Source organism: Arachis hypogaea, chromosome 11 (genome assembly GCF_003086295.3).
Source record: "Arachis hypogaea cultivar Tifrunner chromosome 11, arahy.Tifrunner.gnm2.J5K5, whole genome shotgun sequence".
Classification (NCBI taxonomy): Eukaryota; Viridiplantae; Streptophyta; class Magnoliopsida; order Fabales; family Fabaceae; genus Arachis; species Arachis hypogaea.
Genome location: NC_092046.1, coordinates 107,974,170 through 107,990,336, shown reverse-complemented (window position 1 = coordinate 107,990,336; position 16,167 = coordinate 107,974,170). Strand labels below are relative to the sequence as shown.

Sequence of the window (16,167 nt, the reverse complement as noted above, 5' to 3'; positions counted from 1 at the left end):
TCAGAATGGACCATCCTGGATATATTCTATGATGGTCTATCTGAGTTATCTAAGATGTCATTGGATACCTCTGCAGGTGGATCCATTCACCTAAAGAAAACGCCTGCAGAAGCTCAAGAACTCATTGACATGGTTGCTAATAACCAGTTCATGTACACTTCTGAAAGGAATCCTGTAAGCAATGGGACGCCTATGAAGAAGGGAGTTCTTGAGATTGATACTCTGAATGCCATATTGGCTCAGAATAAAATATTGACTCAGCAAGTCAATATGATCTCTCAGAGTCTGCATGGAATGCAAGCTGCATCCAACAGTACTCAAGAGGCTTCTTCTGAAGAAGAAGCTTATGATCCTGAGAACCCTGCAATAGCAGAGGTAAATTACTTAGGTGAACCTTATGGAAACACCTATAACTCAACATGGAGAAATCATCCAAATTTCTCATGGAAGGATCAAAAGCCCCAACAAGGCTTTAATAATGGTGGAAGAAACAGGTTTAGCAATAGCAAGCCTTTTCCATCATCCACTCAGCAACAGATAGAGAACTCTGAACAAAATGCTTCTAATTTAGCAAATCTAGTCTCTGATCTATCTAAGGCCACTGTAAGTTTCATGAATGAAACAAGGTCTTCCATTAGAAATCTGGAAGCACAAGTGGGCCAGCTGAGTAAAAGGATCACTGATATCCCTCCTAGTACTCTCCCAAGCAATACAGAAGAGAACCCAAAAGGAGAGTGCAAGGCCATTGACATAAGCGCCATGGCCGAACCTCTGAGGAGAGGAGAGGACGTGAATCCCAAGGAGGAGGACCTCCTGGGACGTCCAGTGATCAATAAGGAGCTTCCCTCTGGGGAACCAAAGGACTCTGAGGCTCATCTAGAGACTATAGAGATCCCATTGAACCTCCTTATGCCCTTCATGAGCTCTGATGAGTATTCCTCTTCTGAAGAGAATGAGGATGTTACTGAAGAGCAAACTGCCAAGTTTCTTGGTGCAATCATGAAGCTGAATGCCAAATTGTTTGGCATTGATACTTGGGAAGTTGAACCTCCCTTGTTCATCAATGAACTAAGTGATCTGGATCAACTGACATTGCCTCAGAAGAGACAGGATCCTGGAAAGTTCATAATACCCTGTACCATAGGCACCATGATCTTTAAGGCTCTGTGTGACCTTGGTTCAGGAATAAACCTCATGCCCCTCTCTGTAATAGAGAAACTGGGAATCTATGGGGTGCAAGCTGCTAAAATCTCACTAGAGATGGCAGACAGCTCAAGAAGACAGGCTTATGGACAAGTAGAGGACGTTTTAGTAAAGGTTGAGGGCCTTTACATCCCTGCTGATTTCATAGTCCTGGATACTGGAAAGGAAGAGGATGAATCCATCATCCTAGGAAGACCTTTCCTGGCCACAGCAAGAGCTGTGATTAATGTTGACAGAGGTGAAATAGTCCTTCAATGGAATGAGAACTCCCTTGTATTCAAAACTCAAGGATCTCCCTCTGCAACCATGGAGAGGAAGCTTGAAAGGCTTCTCTCAAAGCAGAGTCAACCAGAGCCCCCACAGTCAAACTCTAAGTTTGGTGTTGGGAGGCCACAACCAAACTCTAAGTTTGGTGTTGAACTCCCATATCCAAACTCTAAATTTGGTGTTGGAGAGTCTCAACAAAGCTCTGCGCATCTGTGAGGCTCCATGAGAGCCTACTGTCAAGCTATTGACATTAAAGAAGCGCTTGTTGGGAGGCAACCCAATGTTTATCTAATTCTTATTTTTATTGTTTTTCATGTTTTCTTAGGTTCATGATCATGTGGAGTCACAAAATAAATAGAAAAATTGAAAACGGAATCAAAAACAGCAGAAGAAAAATCACACCCTGGAGGAGCATCTGCCTGGCGTTCAAACGCCAGAACAGAGCATAGTTCTGGCGCTGAACACCCAAAATGGGCAGCTTCTGGGCGCTGAACGCCAGAACAGGCATGGTTCTGGCGTTCAACGCCAGAAATGGCACACAGATGGGCGTTGAACGCCCAAAATGGCCACCAACCTGGCGCTGAACGCCCAGAGTTGGGTACAAAGGCATTTTTACATGCCTAATGGGTGCAGGGATGTAATTCCTTGAACACCTCAGGATCTGTGGACCCCACAGGATCCACTCAGGATCTGTGGACCCCACAGGATCCCCACCTACCTCCACTCACCTCTTCTCACCACTCTCTTTCACACAACCCCATAAACACTCTTCCCCAAAAACCCTTCACCAATCACCCCAAACTCTCTTCCCCATCACCTCTTCACCACTCACATCCATCCACTCTTCCCCATAAACCTACCTCATAAACTCCACCTACCTTCAAAATTCAAAACCAATTTCCCACCTAAACCCACCCATATGGCCGAACCTTAACCCCCCTCCCTTCCCTATATAAAGCCCTCCATTCTTCATCAAATTCACACAACACAACCCCTCTATACCCTTCTTGGCCGAACCACATCACCCTCTCCCTCTCCTCTATTTCTTCTTCTTCTACTTCTATTCTTTTGTTTATTGCTCGAGGGCGAGCAATATTCTAAGTTTGGTGTGGTAAAAGCATAAGCTTTTTGTTTTTCCATTACCATTGATGGCACCTAAGACCGGAGAATCCTCTAGAAGAGGAAAAGGGAAGATAAAAGCTTCCACATCCGAGTCATGGGAGATGGAAAGGTTCATCTCCAAAGCCCATCAAGACCACTTCTATGATGTTGTGGCCAAGAAGAAGGTGATCCTTGAGGTCCCTTTTAAACTCAAAAGAAATGAGTATCCGGAAGATCCGACATGAAATTCAAAGAAGAGGTTGGGAAGTTCTAACAAACCCCATCCAACAAGTCGGCATCCTAATGGTTCAAGAGTTCTATGCCAATGCATGGATCACCAAGAACCATGATCAAAGTAAGAACCCGGATCCAAAGAACTATGTTACAATGGTTCGGGGGAAATACTTAGATTTTAGTCCGGAAAATGTGAGGTTGGCGTTCAACTCACCATACATGGAAGAGAACGCACGCCCCTACACAAGGAGAGTCAACTTTGATCAAAGGTTGGACCAAGTCCTTATGGACATATGTGTAGAAGGAGCTCAATGGAAGATTGACTCCAAAGGCAAGCCGGTTCAACTAAGAAGATTGGACCTCAAGCCTATAGCTAGAGGATGGTTGGAGTTTATTCAATGCTCAATCATTCCCACTAGCAACCGGTCTGAAGTTACTATAGACCGGGCCATCATGATCCATAGCATCATGATTGGAGAAGAGGTGGAAGTTCATGAGATTATACCTCAAGAACTCTACAAGGTGGCTGACAAGTCCTCCACCATGGCAAGGTTAGCCTTTCCTCACCTCATTTGCCACCTATGCAATTCAGCTGGGATTGACATAGAGGGAGATATCCTCATTAAAGAGGAAAAGCCCATCACTAAGAAAAAGATGGAGCAAGCAAGAGAGCCCAGTCATGGAGCTCAAGAGGCGCAAGAAGCTCATCACCATGAGATTCCGGAAATGCCTCAAATGCACTTTCCTCCACAAAACTATTGGGAGCACATCAACACCTCCCTAGAAGAATTGAGTTCCAATATGGGACAACTAAGGGTGGAACATCAAGAGCACTCCATCATGCTTCATGAAATAAGAGAAGATCAAAAAAGCAATGAGGGAGGAGCAACAAAGACAAGGAAGAGACATAGAAGAGCTCAAGGACATCATTGGTTCCTCAAGAAGGAAATGCCACCATCACTAAGGTGGATTCATTCCTTGTTCTTCTTTCTTCTGTTTTTCGTTTTCTATGTTATGTGCCTATCTATGTTTGTGCCTTCATTACATGATCATTAGTAGTTAGTAACTTTGTCTTAAAGATATGAATGTCCTATGAATCCATCACCTCTCTTAAATGAAAAAATGTTTTAATTCAAAAGAACAAGAAGTACATGAGTTTTGAATTTATCCTTGAACTTAGTTTAATTGTATTGATGTGGTGACAATGCTTCTTGTTTTCTGAATGTATGCTTGAACAGTGCATATGTCTTTTGAAGTTGTTGTTTAAGAATGTTAAATATGTTGGCTCTTGAAAGAATGATGACTAGGAGACATGTTATTTGATAATCTGAAAAATCATAAAAATGATTCTTGAAGCAAGAAAAAGCAGCAAAGAACAAAGCTTGCAGAAAAAAAAAAGGGGCAAAAAAAAGAATAGAAAAAAAAAATAGAAAGAAAAAGAAAAAGCAAGCAGAAAAAGCCAATAACCCTTAAAACCAAAAGGCAAGGGCAAAATAAAAGGATCCCAAGGCTTTGAGCATCAGTGGATAGGAGGACCTAAAGGAATAAAATCCTGGTCTAAGCGGCTAAACCAAGCTGTCCCTATCCATGTGCTTGTGGCGTGTAGGTGTCAAGTGAAAACTTGAGACTGAGCGGTTAAAGTCAAGGTCCAAAGCAGACAAAGAGTGTGTTTAAGAACCCTGGACACCTCTAATTGGGGACTTTAGCAAAGCTGAGTCACAATCTGAAAAGGTTCACCCAATTATGTGTCTGTGGCATTTATGTATCCGGTGGTAATACTGGAAAACAAAGTGCTTAGGGCCACGGCCAAGACTCATAAAATAGCTGTGTTCAAAGATCATCATACTGAACTAGGAGAATCAATAACACTATCTGAACTCTGAGTTCCTATAGATGCCAATCATTCTAAACCTCAATGGATAAAGTGAGATGCCAAAACTATTCAAGAGGCAAAAAGCTATAAGTCCCGCTCATATGATTACAGCTATGTTTCATTGATAGTTTGAAATTTATAGTATATTCTCTTCTTTTTATCCTATTTGATTTTCAGTTGCTTGGGGACAAGCAACAATTTAAGTTTGGTGTTGTGATGAGCGGATAATTTATACGCTTTTTGGCATTGTTTTTAGTATGTTTTTAGTAGGATCTAGTTACTTTTAGGGATGTTTTCATTAGTTTTTATGTTAAATTCACATTTCTGGACTTTACTATGAGTTTGTGTGTTTTTCTGTGATTTCAGGTATTTTCTGGCTGAAATTGAGGGACTTGAGCAGAAATCAGATTCAGAGGTTGAAAAAGGACTGCTGATGCTGTTGGATTCTGACCTCCCTGCACTCAAAATGGATTTTCTGGAGCTACAGAACTCGAAATGGCGCGCTTCCAATTGCTTTGGAAAGTAGACATCCAGGGATTTCCAGACATATATAATAGTCCATACTTTGGCCAAGAATAGATGACGTAAACTGGCGTTCAACGCCAGCCTTCTGCCCAAATCTGGCGTCCAGCGCCAGAAAAGGATCCAAAACCAGAGTTGAACGCCCAAACTGGCATAGAAACTGGCGTTCAACTCTACAAATGGCCTCTGCACGTGCTACACTTAAGCTCAGCCCAAACACACACCAAGTGGGCCCCGGAAGTGGATTTATGCATCAATTACTTACTCATGTAAACCCTAGTGACTAGTTTATTATAAATAGGACCTTTTACTATTGTATTAGGCGTCTTTTTGACCATCTTTGGATTACCTTATGATCCTTTGATCACGTTTTAGGGGGCTGGCCATCTCGGCCATGCCTGGACCTTCACTTATGTATTTTTGACGGTAGAGTTTCTACACTCCATAGATTAAGGTGTGGAGCTCTGCTGTTCCTCAAAGATTAATGCAAAGTACTACTGTTTTCTATTCAATTCTTCTTATTTCGCTTCTAAGATATCCATTCGCACCCAAGAACGTGATGAAGGTGATGATTATGTGTGACGCTCATCATCCTTCCCCCTTATGAACGCGTGCCTGACAAACACTTCTGTTCTACATGAATTAAGCTAGAATGAATATCTCTTAGATCTCCTAACCAGAATCTTCGTGGCGTAAGCTAGAATGATGGCGGCATTCAAGAGAATCCGGAAGGTCTAAACCTTGTCTGTGGTATTCTGAGTAGGATTCAATGATTGAATGACCGTGACGAGCTTCAAACTCGCGATTGTTGGGCGTTAGTGACAGACGCAAAAGGAGGGTGAATCCTATTCCAGCATGATCAAGAACCGACAGATGAATAGCCGTGCCGTGACAGGGTGCGTGAGCATATTATTCACTGAGAGGAGGGGATGTAGCCACTGACAACGGTGATGCCCTTGCATAAAGCCAGCCATGGAAAGGAGTAAGACTGATTGGATGAAGATAGCAAGAAAGCAGAGGTTCAGAGGAACGAAAAGCATCTCCATTCGCTTATCTGAAATTCCTACCAATGATTTACATAAGTACCTCTATCCCTGTCTTATTATATAATATTCGAAAACACCATTATCACTTTATATCTGCCTGACTGAGATTTACAAGGTGACCATAGCTTGCTTCATACTAACAATCTCCGTGGGATTCGACCCTTACTCACGTAAGGTATTACTTGGACGACCCAGTGCACTTGCTGGTTAGTTGTATCGAAGTTGTGACAATTATGAATTAAGATCAAAGCAACAAGCTTTGGAGCCATTACCAGGGATTGTTCGAGCCTGGACATCACAATTTCGTGCACCAGCCACCCGGAAGGGAAGCGGAAGACATTTTACATGGGGAGACAGACAAGTCCATCTGCACAATCCTTAGAGAAAAGCAACAGTTGAAACAACCCATCCACCTGCAAATCTCAGCATGCACCGAGGACGGGGCAATCTTTAAGTGTGGGGAGGTCGATACCGATCTCCGTGGGTTAGTACTTTCTTTTCAAACACCAATAATCTTATTTTCTTTATTTGTTCATTGTTGCATGTGCATATTTATTTGATTTTTTGCATTTAGTTACTGCTTGGTTAAAATAATAAGTTTCTTCTTAAGATCCTATTTTTTAAAAATTTTTACTAATTTAAAACCAAAATTTTTGTGTTAAACTTATTTGAATTTGTATTTGGAACATGGTTTTTGAGCCAAAGAACACACAACCTGTGAGACTTTGAGCTTATTTACATGGTTACATTATTTAACCATAAATATTTTATTCCTGTGTGTTTCCTTCTCTATGATTGTAATCTGTATTTTGTTCCAGTCTATATGTCCTTTGTTTAGTATATTTACATGCTTGCGTATGATTGAGGCCATATTTGATTATCAACTCACTTACCCCAAATAAGCATACCTTTTACATCACCTTTGTTAGCCCCTTGAGCTTTTAATCCCCTTCTGTTCTATAACCACATCACTAGCCTTAAGCGGAAAACAAATTAATTATCCCAATTGAATCTTTGGTTAGCTTAAGATAGAGATTGTGTAGCAAATAAGTGTGGGGAAATTGCGGAAACATGGGTTGATAAGGGAATGTAACATGTTTCTAATTTATTTGAATATTAGGAATTTGGAAACCTACTCATGAAAAACCAAAATAGAAAAATAATAAAAAATCCATGTGCATTGATAAGTTATGTTTATTTCTCTACAAATATATATATATATATATATAATATAATATAATATAATATAATATAATATAAATAAATAAATAAGGGGACAAAATTACCCCAATGTTAAGTTAATAAAAGATCAATGCACATGTGAAAAAAAAATTAATTAAAGAAAATTTGGTACATGAGTATGGGAATTATACAAAGTGGAAATTATGGGTAGCTAGGCATGAATTTAAAAAGTATATAGAGTATATGTATATTAGGTGAGAGCTTAGGTTAATTTAAGATTCATATTATAGCTCACTTGGCCATACATATATCCTTACCTTTACCCCAACCCCATTACAACCTTGAAAAGACCTCATGATGTTTGCATTTGTATACTAAATTTTGTTGATTGGTTAGATGAAGAACAAAGTTTTAGAAAGAATGATTAGAGAAGAATAGAGTGAATTACCCTATTGATGTGGGGAAAACTTGTCTCTCAACAAATCTTCCTTCGGCAAGTGTACCGAAGTTGTCGTCAAGTAAAAACTCACAATAGAGTGAGGTCGAATCCCACAGGGATTGATTAATCAAGCAACTTTAATTAGAAGAATGTTCTAGTTGAGCGAGTCCAGAACTTGGGTTGAGAGTTGTAGAAAATAAAATGGCGAGAATGTAAATAACAGAAAAGTAAATGCTAGAATTAAAGGACTGGAAGTAAATGACTGAAAATAAATTGCAGAATTGTAAATGGGAATGGGGGATTTGCTCATAAAAGTAAATCGCAGAAATTAAAGAGAATGGGTAAGATTAGAGATGGGGAGTTCATTGGGCTTAGGAGATCTTACAATTCTCCGGATCAAGTTCATTTTCATCTCTTCCTCAATCAATGCACTCATTGATCTCCTTGGCAATCTTAAGTGATTGAATTGCAATTCCTTGCAATTCAATCTCTCAAATCTTGATCAATAGCCAATTCCTTGGTCAATTACTCATGAGAAGAGATGAAGTATGGTCACTGATTATACCACATGCATTTCCCAAACCAAGTATTGAGACGGTTACAGTCACATACCCATCCAAACCCAATTTGGTCCAGCATGAGAAAGCAGTTCTAGCTTGATCTCTTCATTCCTCTTCCAAGGTTCAAAAGAGATCCAAGTTTGAATAGCTTCTCTTCCAAGATAACTACTCAATTGGATGAAGATCGAAAGCTTTCAAGTAAAATCAAGAGGAAAGATAGAAGAAGAACAATGAAGATTAGATTGATCCATCAAATTACAACAGAGCTCCCTAACCCAATGAAAGGGGTTTAGTTGTTCATAGCTCTTGAAGATGAAAACAAAGATGGAGAATACATCATAAAACTAGAAATTGCAAAGAAAGTAAAATACAGAGAGTGGTTCTTCAGCCTCCAGAACTCATTTACAATTCAAAGCTACTCCTATATATACTACTCTTCTCAGCTTCTAGTTCACTCTTCAAGTCTTGGGCCTTTGGATCTTGAGTTTGAAGCAGTTCCTTTCTTTATTTGAGCTTGGCTTTAGTTGCAGAGAGAAAGTGCGGAGTGGGCAGAGACTTAAGCTCCGGGCATAAGGAGTGTTAATCATTTAGTGAAAGTCCAAGTTCGGGAACGTTAGTGACACTTAACATTGTCACTAACGTTCCAATGCACCCCTTTTGCCTCACGTTAAAACCCACGTTAACTAGGTTAACGTGGCTTTTAACGTTGCCTTGTCAACCTTCGAGAACGTTAGTGACACTCAACATTGTCACTAACGTTCCAGTGTGCCCCTTCTTGCTTCACGTTAAAGCTCACGTTAACTAGGTTAACGTGGCTTCTAACGTGGCCTTTGCCATCCTTCGAGAACGTTAGTGACATTTAACATTGTCACTAACGTTTCAATGTGCCCCTAGGTCTCACGTTGGAGTCCACGTTAACTAGGTTAACGTGGCTTCTAACGTGGCCATCTTTTAGCCATCCCAACATTAGTGACAATGTTGAGTGTCACTAACGTTGGCTCATCCTTTATTTCTCATCGTTAGCTTTCATGTTAACCAAGTTAACGTGGAAGTTAACGTGACTCTTGGGGGTTGTGTGGTTGCTTCAACGTTAGTGACAATGTTGAGTGTCACTAACGTTGTCGACAACTCTTCATCCTCTACGTTAGTTCCCATGTTAACCAAGTTAACGTGGTACTTTGCACCATAGGCCAACGTTAGTGACAATGTTGAGTGTCACTAACGTTGGCTTCTCTTCCCCCCTTTAACGTTAGAGGCCACGTTAACTAGGTTAACGTGGCTTCTAACGTGGCCATTTATGAGTAATTGCCAACGTTAGTGACAATGTTGAGTGTCACTAACGTTGGCTCAACTTCTCTTCTCCACATTAGAGTTCACGTTAACTTGGTTAACGTGACTCTCTAACGTGGGCATTGATGGCTTTTTTTGAGAGTGTTATTGGCAATCACTTTTCTCATTAATCTTGCAAGTTACCTCCCCTTTTCTTGCTTCTTTTTGGACCTGAAATCAAGCAACAAAGTGCATCAAAGCTCTAGTCCAAGTCATGAGTAATGCAACATAATATTTGTCACTAAACTTATGCAAAATCCTCATGAAATCATGTAAAATGCACAATGTATGCTTGAGTCAAGGCATAAGTGAATATTTACCCAAAACTAGCTTATTTCCTAAAGAAATGTATGAAACTAACCTAAAAACAGTAAAGAAAAGGTCAGTGAAACTGGCCAAGATGCCCTGGCATCACAACACCAAAATTAAAGCTTGGTTGTCCCTAAGCAAGTACTGGAACAAGAGAATGATGAATGGAATATCCAGAGGAATGAGTCATCCTTGTGGAAGTCATATTACTGATTTTATGGTGGTTTCATGCATAGCAACTTAGGTTCATTCCATTACTGGCTTTCAGACCTTTATTCTGTCCTAAAACACCCACTTTGTTCATATCCCATGAGACTTTTATTCATTGATCCTTTTATTGTTATTACAAGGGTTATTTGTGTTATTTAGGCTAGGTGCTCTGTAAGGGGGCAACTCTTTAAGATAAGCTTTCAGCCAACACTCCCGAACCAGTTGGTTCAAGGTGCTAGGTGTTGAGACACCCCTAAGGACTTACTCCCTCAAGCCTATCCCCCATACATACACACTACAGGCATTTAGTTTATTTATTTTCTTTTCTTGAGACCTTGGTGTCCAGCACCTCTTTGGGTTACTAAGTGTTCTGTAGTGAAGGTTACTCTTGATAGTGGACTTTCAGCTGATAATCCCGAGTTAGTTAACCCAAGTTACCAAGTGATAAGGCACCCCTAAGAGCTTATTCATCCAAGTAGATCCCTCACACAGGAGCACCACAGACACTTGTCTCAAGGTCCAAACCATTGGTGCCTAGCCTTATTGCTTACTCTTTTTCTTTTGTTTTTTCACTTCCATTATTCTTTCCCTTTTCTCTTATTAGGATCTTGTCATATGCTCAGTCTCATGGGTATATCCAAAGTCAAGTATTCAGGATAGATAGTTGTCCTCCTAACCTTGTGGTTGAACCAACTTAGCTAACTTATGACTACCCCAAAGATTCATGAATGCACTTCCACAATATGAACTCTACCCTGGTCTTTTGAAAACAATCATTCTCTTTTTATTTGATTTAAAGGGACAAGCTTACAAGTAGGTTAAGTGATGGTGCAGTAACATAAAGACTAGTGCACATAGACCTATTCAGAACTTAAAAGACAGAATTTAAAAAGGTTTAACATAACATGGAAGCAGGTTCTATTTCATACAAGATCTTCCTTATTTAAAGCATAGAAAACGATGGACTAAAAAGAACTCCACCACCTTTCATTCATGTGGATGTCCATGCTCCCATCCTTGTTTGTCCTTATTGTGTCTCTCTTGAGTGCTTGTACTTCCACTTCCCTTGCCTTTTCCAAGCAGCTTCCTCCAGAAACCACTATCTTCCATCTTCTTCTTGAGTGTCTCCTTTTGCTGTTTCACTTTCCTCTCTTCTTGTTCTACAAATTCTTTTTGGACTTCATCATATATAGGGATGGCATAGTGTAGCTGATGCATATTACTGGTCATGTAGTTCAACTCGGCTTGAGTGTTTACATAGAACTCCTCCCTATGTAGTTGCCTTCCTTCATTGAGTACACTGAACTCATTGAAAGTTTTCATTTAGGCTATCTGCCACTGGTTGAGTTCTTGCAAGTGCTTCTCTTGAATCTCTTGCTTCTCATTCACTTGGTTGATGGCTTGAGTGAGCTGGGAGTATTGTTCCTGCTGCTGCTCCATTTGTTGTTTTTGCCATGCTTCCTGTTGACTCAGCCGGTTCAGTATTTGCTCTTGTCCTTCCATATGTCTCTGTCCTAAATCTTCAATGGCTCTTAGAAGGTGAGTCATATTCAAGTTGGCTGGGTCATGATGCTCTTCTTGTTGATATTCTTCCTGATGGTATTCTTCTTGATGAGCTCCTTCCTGGGCCCTTTGCCTTCCTATATGTGGCCTTCTTAGTTGCTGAGCCGGTGTGGTATAGACCATTCGCTCGAGTGTGACTGGCCTTCCTAGGTTCACCCAGTCTGGGCTGCTGTCCTCAAATATTACCTTGGCCTTGTTGCACAAGCGGAGAATGGTGCTGGGGTACCAAAGTCTGGCACCTGAGTCAGCTTTCTCAGCTGACTCTTGAATCCCTTCGGCAATGAGCTCATGCACTTTGATTTCCCCACCTTGTACTAAGCATTGTACCATAGTGGCTCGATTGATGTTGACCTCTGAATTATTAGCAGCTGGTAGGATGGACCTCCTTACATCAAACCACCCTTTGGCTTCAGGGTGAAGGTCTCCCCTTTTTATGAATTTTGGTCTCCCATCTGAGTACCTCTCCCAGTCAGCGGCTATGACACATATATCTGATGCTATCTCTGAGAGCTCATCCTTATCGGGGCTTCTACTTATCCTTGCCTGATAACTCTCCTCATCAAAATGAGGTGATTTCAAATGAAGAGCTCTTGTTATGGCACTTGGGCTGAAATTCACCTCCTTTCCTCTCACATAGCTTTTGAAGGTTGGGACTTTGGTCTTATCCTCTCTAACTGCATTTGCATAGAATTCTTTGATGAGGTTTCCATTGATCTTCCCCTCTGGACTGGTGAGCAATTGCCACCCCCTCTGTTTGATTTTTCTCCAAATCTGTGGTGATTCATTGGCATTGATTTGGAAGATTAACTCTGGCAATATCTTTCTGGCCCTTATCCGCTCAAATTCATGCTCATGAAGGGCAGTCTTGAATCTCTTGTCATCAAAAGGAGTACTCACCATAGGTTCCTTCCTCTTTTGCCTCTTTGAGCTTGATGATGCCATGACTTGAGTTGTTGCTTGAGGGGGTTTGAGGCTTCGGATAGATGAAGAGTGGGTTGGTTAAAGCAATGTGTGATGAAGGGTTTAGTGTGCCAATAGAAGTGTGGAGAGTGGGGATTTGAATGTGAGGAGTGAGCATGCACTAAGGTTCACTTATATAAGAAAATCATGAGTGAATGAAGGGTGTGGATTGCATGAATGTTTACTAGATGGACGGATGGGGTTGTGTATGAAGGAAAGACAAGGATCATCACTTAATGAGAGTGATTGGTTCGGTCTTCAAGGGTCTTCTTTCTCCAATGTTGTATGGCAACGTTTCCTCATGCGTTCCCTCTTGAGACATGTGTGTAGTGCTCTTCATTAAGTGGCGAAATCTCCCCCATTTAATTGTCCAATCAATCCCTTTTCATACTTCTTTTCCTTTCCTATAAAGATTTGAATTAAGGAAATTAATATCATAAAAAATTTAAACTCTACGGCTATAATAAAATGAAAGAAAGGATTTGATTGTTTATTTATGAATTCCAACTAACTAACTAACTATTGGTGGTTCCTTATATGAATTTTGGTGGCACCATGGGGTGACACCAAACTTAGTTTGGATCACTGTGATGGAGGTGTTGTGTTCAAAGCTCCCAAGACTAGCATGCATCTTGGTTTGCTTTGAACACCAAACTTGTTCCTCACTATATTCTGCATAAGAAGATTTTCACCAATTGTTTGTCAAGTTTGGATTGAAGCTCATAAAAATCGACTTATTCATTATCTTCTGAAAGCATATAAAACATGGGTTGCCTCCCATGAAGCGCTTCTTTAGCGTCACTAGCTTGACGTTTTTTTTTTATCACGGTGGTTGGTAGTGCTTAAAGTCCTCCCCTCTTGCTGTGGACTTGTATCCATTGGTTGGATCAATGATCTCCACATGTTCCAGGGAAAGAACTCTGTTGATAGTGAAGACCTTAGGTAATTGAGATGGCACAGTAGGGAGATTAGGGGGAATATCTGGGAAGTAAGCTAAGACAACTCTATCCCCTGGAGAGAAGTCTTCCGTAGGGATCTTCTTGTTCTTCCATCTCCTTGGTACCTTCTTCTTTGTTTCTTTTGAGGTTGCCTTCCCCTTGGTGACCTCTTTTCTCCAAGGAATTGTGATGCTGTCTTCACCTGCCTCTAGAGGTTTGGGTTCTTCCAACTTTTCCTTGAGCTGTGGCAATTGCTGTTTTCCTTGTTTGTCAGTTAAGGGGGGTCTCAGAATGAACTGGCTGTGCTTCAGTGCTTGTTTCCTCCTTCAGTATCTCATTATCATTTGTGCTTAGTTCCTTGTCCTCTTGATCTGTTTCTTGTGAGAGTTTGAAACATTGAAGCTGAGTCGTTCATCATGGATTCTCAATATTAGCTCCCCTTTCTCTACATCGATAAGTGCTCTGGCCGTAGCTAGAAATGGTCTTCCCAATATGATTGGGTGAGTGTGACTTTCTTCCATGTCCAGAATGACAAAGTCTGTTGGGAGAAAGTACTTCCCAACCTTTAGCAACACATTTTCCACCACTCCTATTGCTTGCTTTTGAGTTTTGTCAGCCAGTCTGATAATGACATCTGTGGGCATTATCTCATTGATCTGTAGCCTCTTCACCAGGGATAAGGGCAGTAAGTTGATGCTGGCCCCTAAATCGCATAGTGCTCTGTCGAACATATTTTCACCTATGGCACAAGGGATATGAAAACTTCCTGGGTCTCTTCTTTTTATAGGCAACTCAGGTTGAATAAGGGCACTACATTCCTTGTTCATCACTATAGTCTGCCCTCCCTTGAGTGAGCTTTTCCTGGGAAGAAGTTCCTTCATATACTTGATGAATGCAGGCATTTGTTGAATTGCCTTGATGAATGGTATGTTCACATGCAGAGATGCAAACAAGTCTAGGAACCTTGAGTATATTCTTTTTCCCACAGCACCATTGAGCAGTTGAGGGAATGGTGCATAGAGCTTCAGCAGCTCTTGTTGTGAGATTTCTGGTTCTTTGTGATCTCTATCCTCCTCCTTTGTTGAGTTGTCTTCAGGTTGTTTACACATTTTGCCTTGCTTGTCTTCAATCTCTTGATCACTTGTAGTGACCATTTTGCAATCTTCCCATCTTACTTTCTTTGCTTCTCCCTTGGGGTTTTTATCAGTGTCACTTGGGAAGATATCAGTAGGTTTGGGAATCTTCTCAGCTAAATATCCCACCTGGAATTCCAGCTTCCTAATGGTTTCTCCCTGGTTCTTAATATTGGCTCGCACCTCCTCTTTGAACACCTTATTTTCTTGAATCTCTTGGCATATTCCTTCAAGTAAGGCTTCAATCTTAGAGAGCCTGTCATCAATTGATGAGTGGTTCGGAGTAGATGTGCTATTTTGGTTTTGATAAGTATGTGGAGAAGTGTTGTTGTGGGGGTGTTGAGATGTCCTCTGGGTGAATTGTTGGTGAGCTGCATTGTTGTTGGAGTTGTAACGTCTCTGGTCTTCGTTTTGATCTTGCTCACTTTCCCACCCAAAGTTCAGGTGATTTCTCCATCCAGGGTTGTAAGTCTTGGAGTATGGATCATAGTTTTTCCTTGGTGAATTCCCAATGTAGTTGGCTTGCTCCTGACTCCCTTCTGCTTCTTGGTTTACTCCTTCTTGTGTTGTTGATGAAGTGGAGATTGCTGCTACTTGGTTCATCTCCATCTTCTTGGTGAGGTCAGCCAGCTGCTGGGTAATGAGCTTGTTTTGGGCCAACAGAGCGTCTACATTGTTTAGCTCCATCACTCCTCTTGTGTTCCCTCTTTCAGAAGCATAGAAGTAGTCATTTTCTGCTATTGTTTCAATAACATCTATGGCTTCCTCAATGGTCTTCTTCTTGTTCAAGGACCCTCCAGATGAATGGTCTACTGCCTTCTTTGACTCATAAGAGAGCCCTTCATAGAAAATGTGCAGCTGGACCCATTCGTTGAACATGTCAGGTGGACACTTCCTTGTTAAGTCTTTGAACCTCTCCCATGCTTCATACAGAGTCTTACCATCCTGTTGCCTGAAGGTTTGAACCTGAGCTCTCAGCCTATTGATTCGTTGAGGAGGGTAGAATCTTGCTAAGAATTTGTTCACCACATCCTCCCAAGTTGTCAAGCTCTCCCTTGGGAAGGATTCCAGCCACTTGGCTGCCTTGTCTCTGAGTGAGAAGGGAAATAAGAGCAATCTATAGGCGTCAGGATGAACACCATTAGATTTCACTGTGTCACATATTCTCAGGAAGGTGGTCAAATGTTGGTTGGGATCTTGAACACCTCCTCCAAACGAACAGTTATTCTGAACAAGGGTGATGAGCCGTGGTTTAAGTTCAAAGTTGTTGGCATGGATTGTTGGCTTTTGGATGCTAC

At 41.1% G+C, this 16,167-nt stretch overlaps 1 non-coding gene across 1 annotated transcript; it reads left to right on the top strand.

Annotated features, from left to right (window-relative positions):
- The first annotated feature begins 15,746 nt into the window (after positions 1-15,746).
- LOC112724465 (small nucleolar RNA R71) lies at positions 15,747-15,850 on the top strand. Its single transcript, XR_003163626.1, has one exon. It is a non-coding gene; the product is annotated as a small nucleolar RNA R71 (small nucleolar RNA).
- The last annotated feature ends 317 nt before the right edge of the window (positions 15,851-16,167 follow it).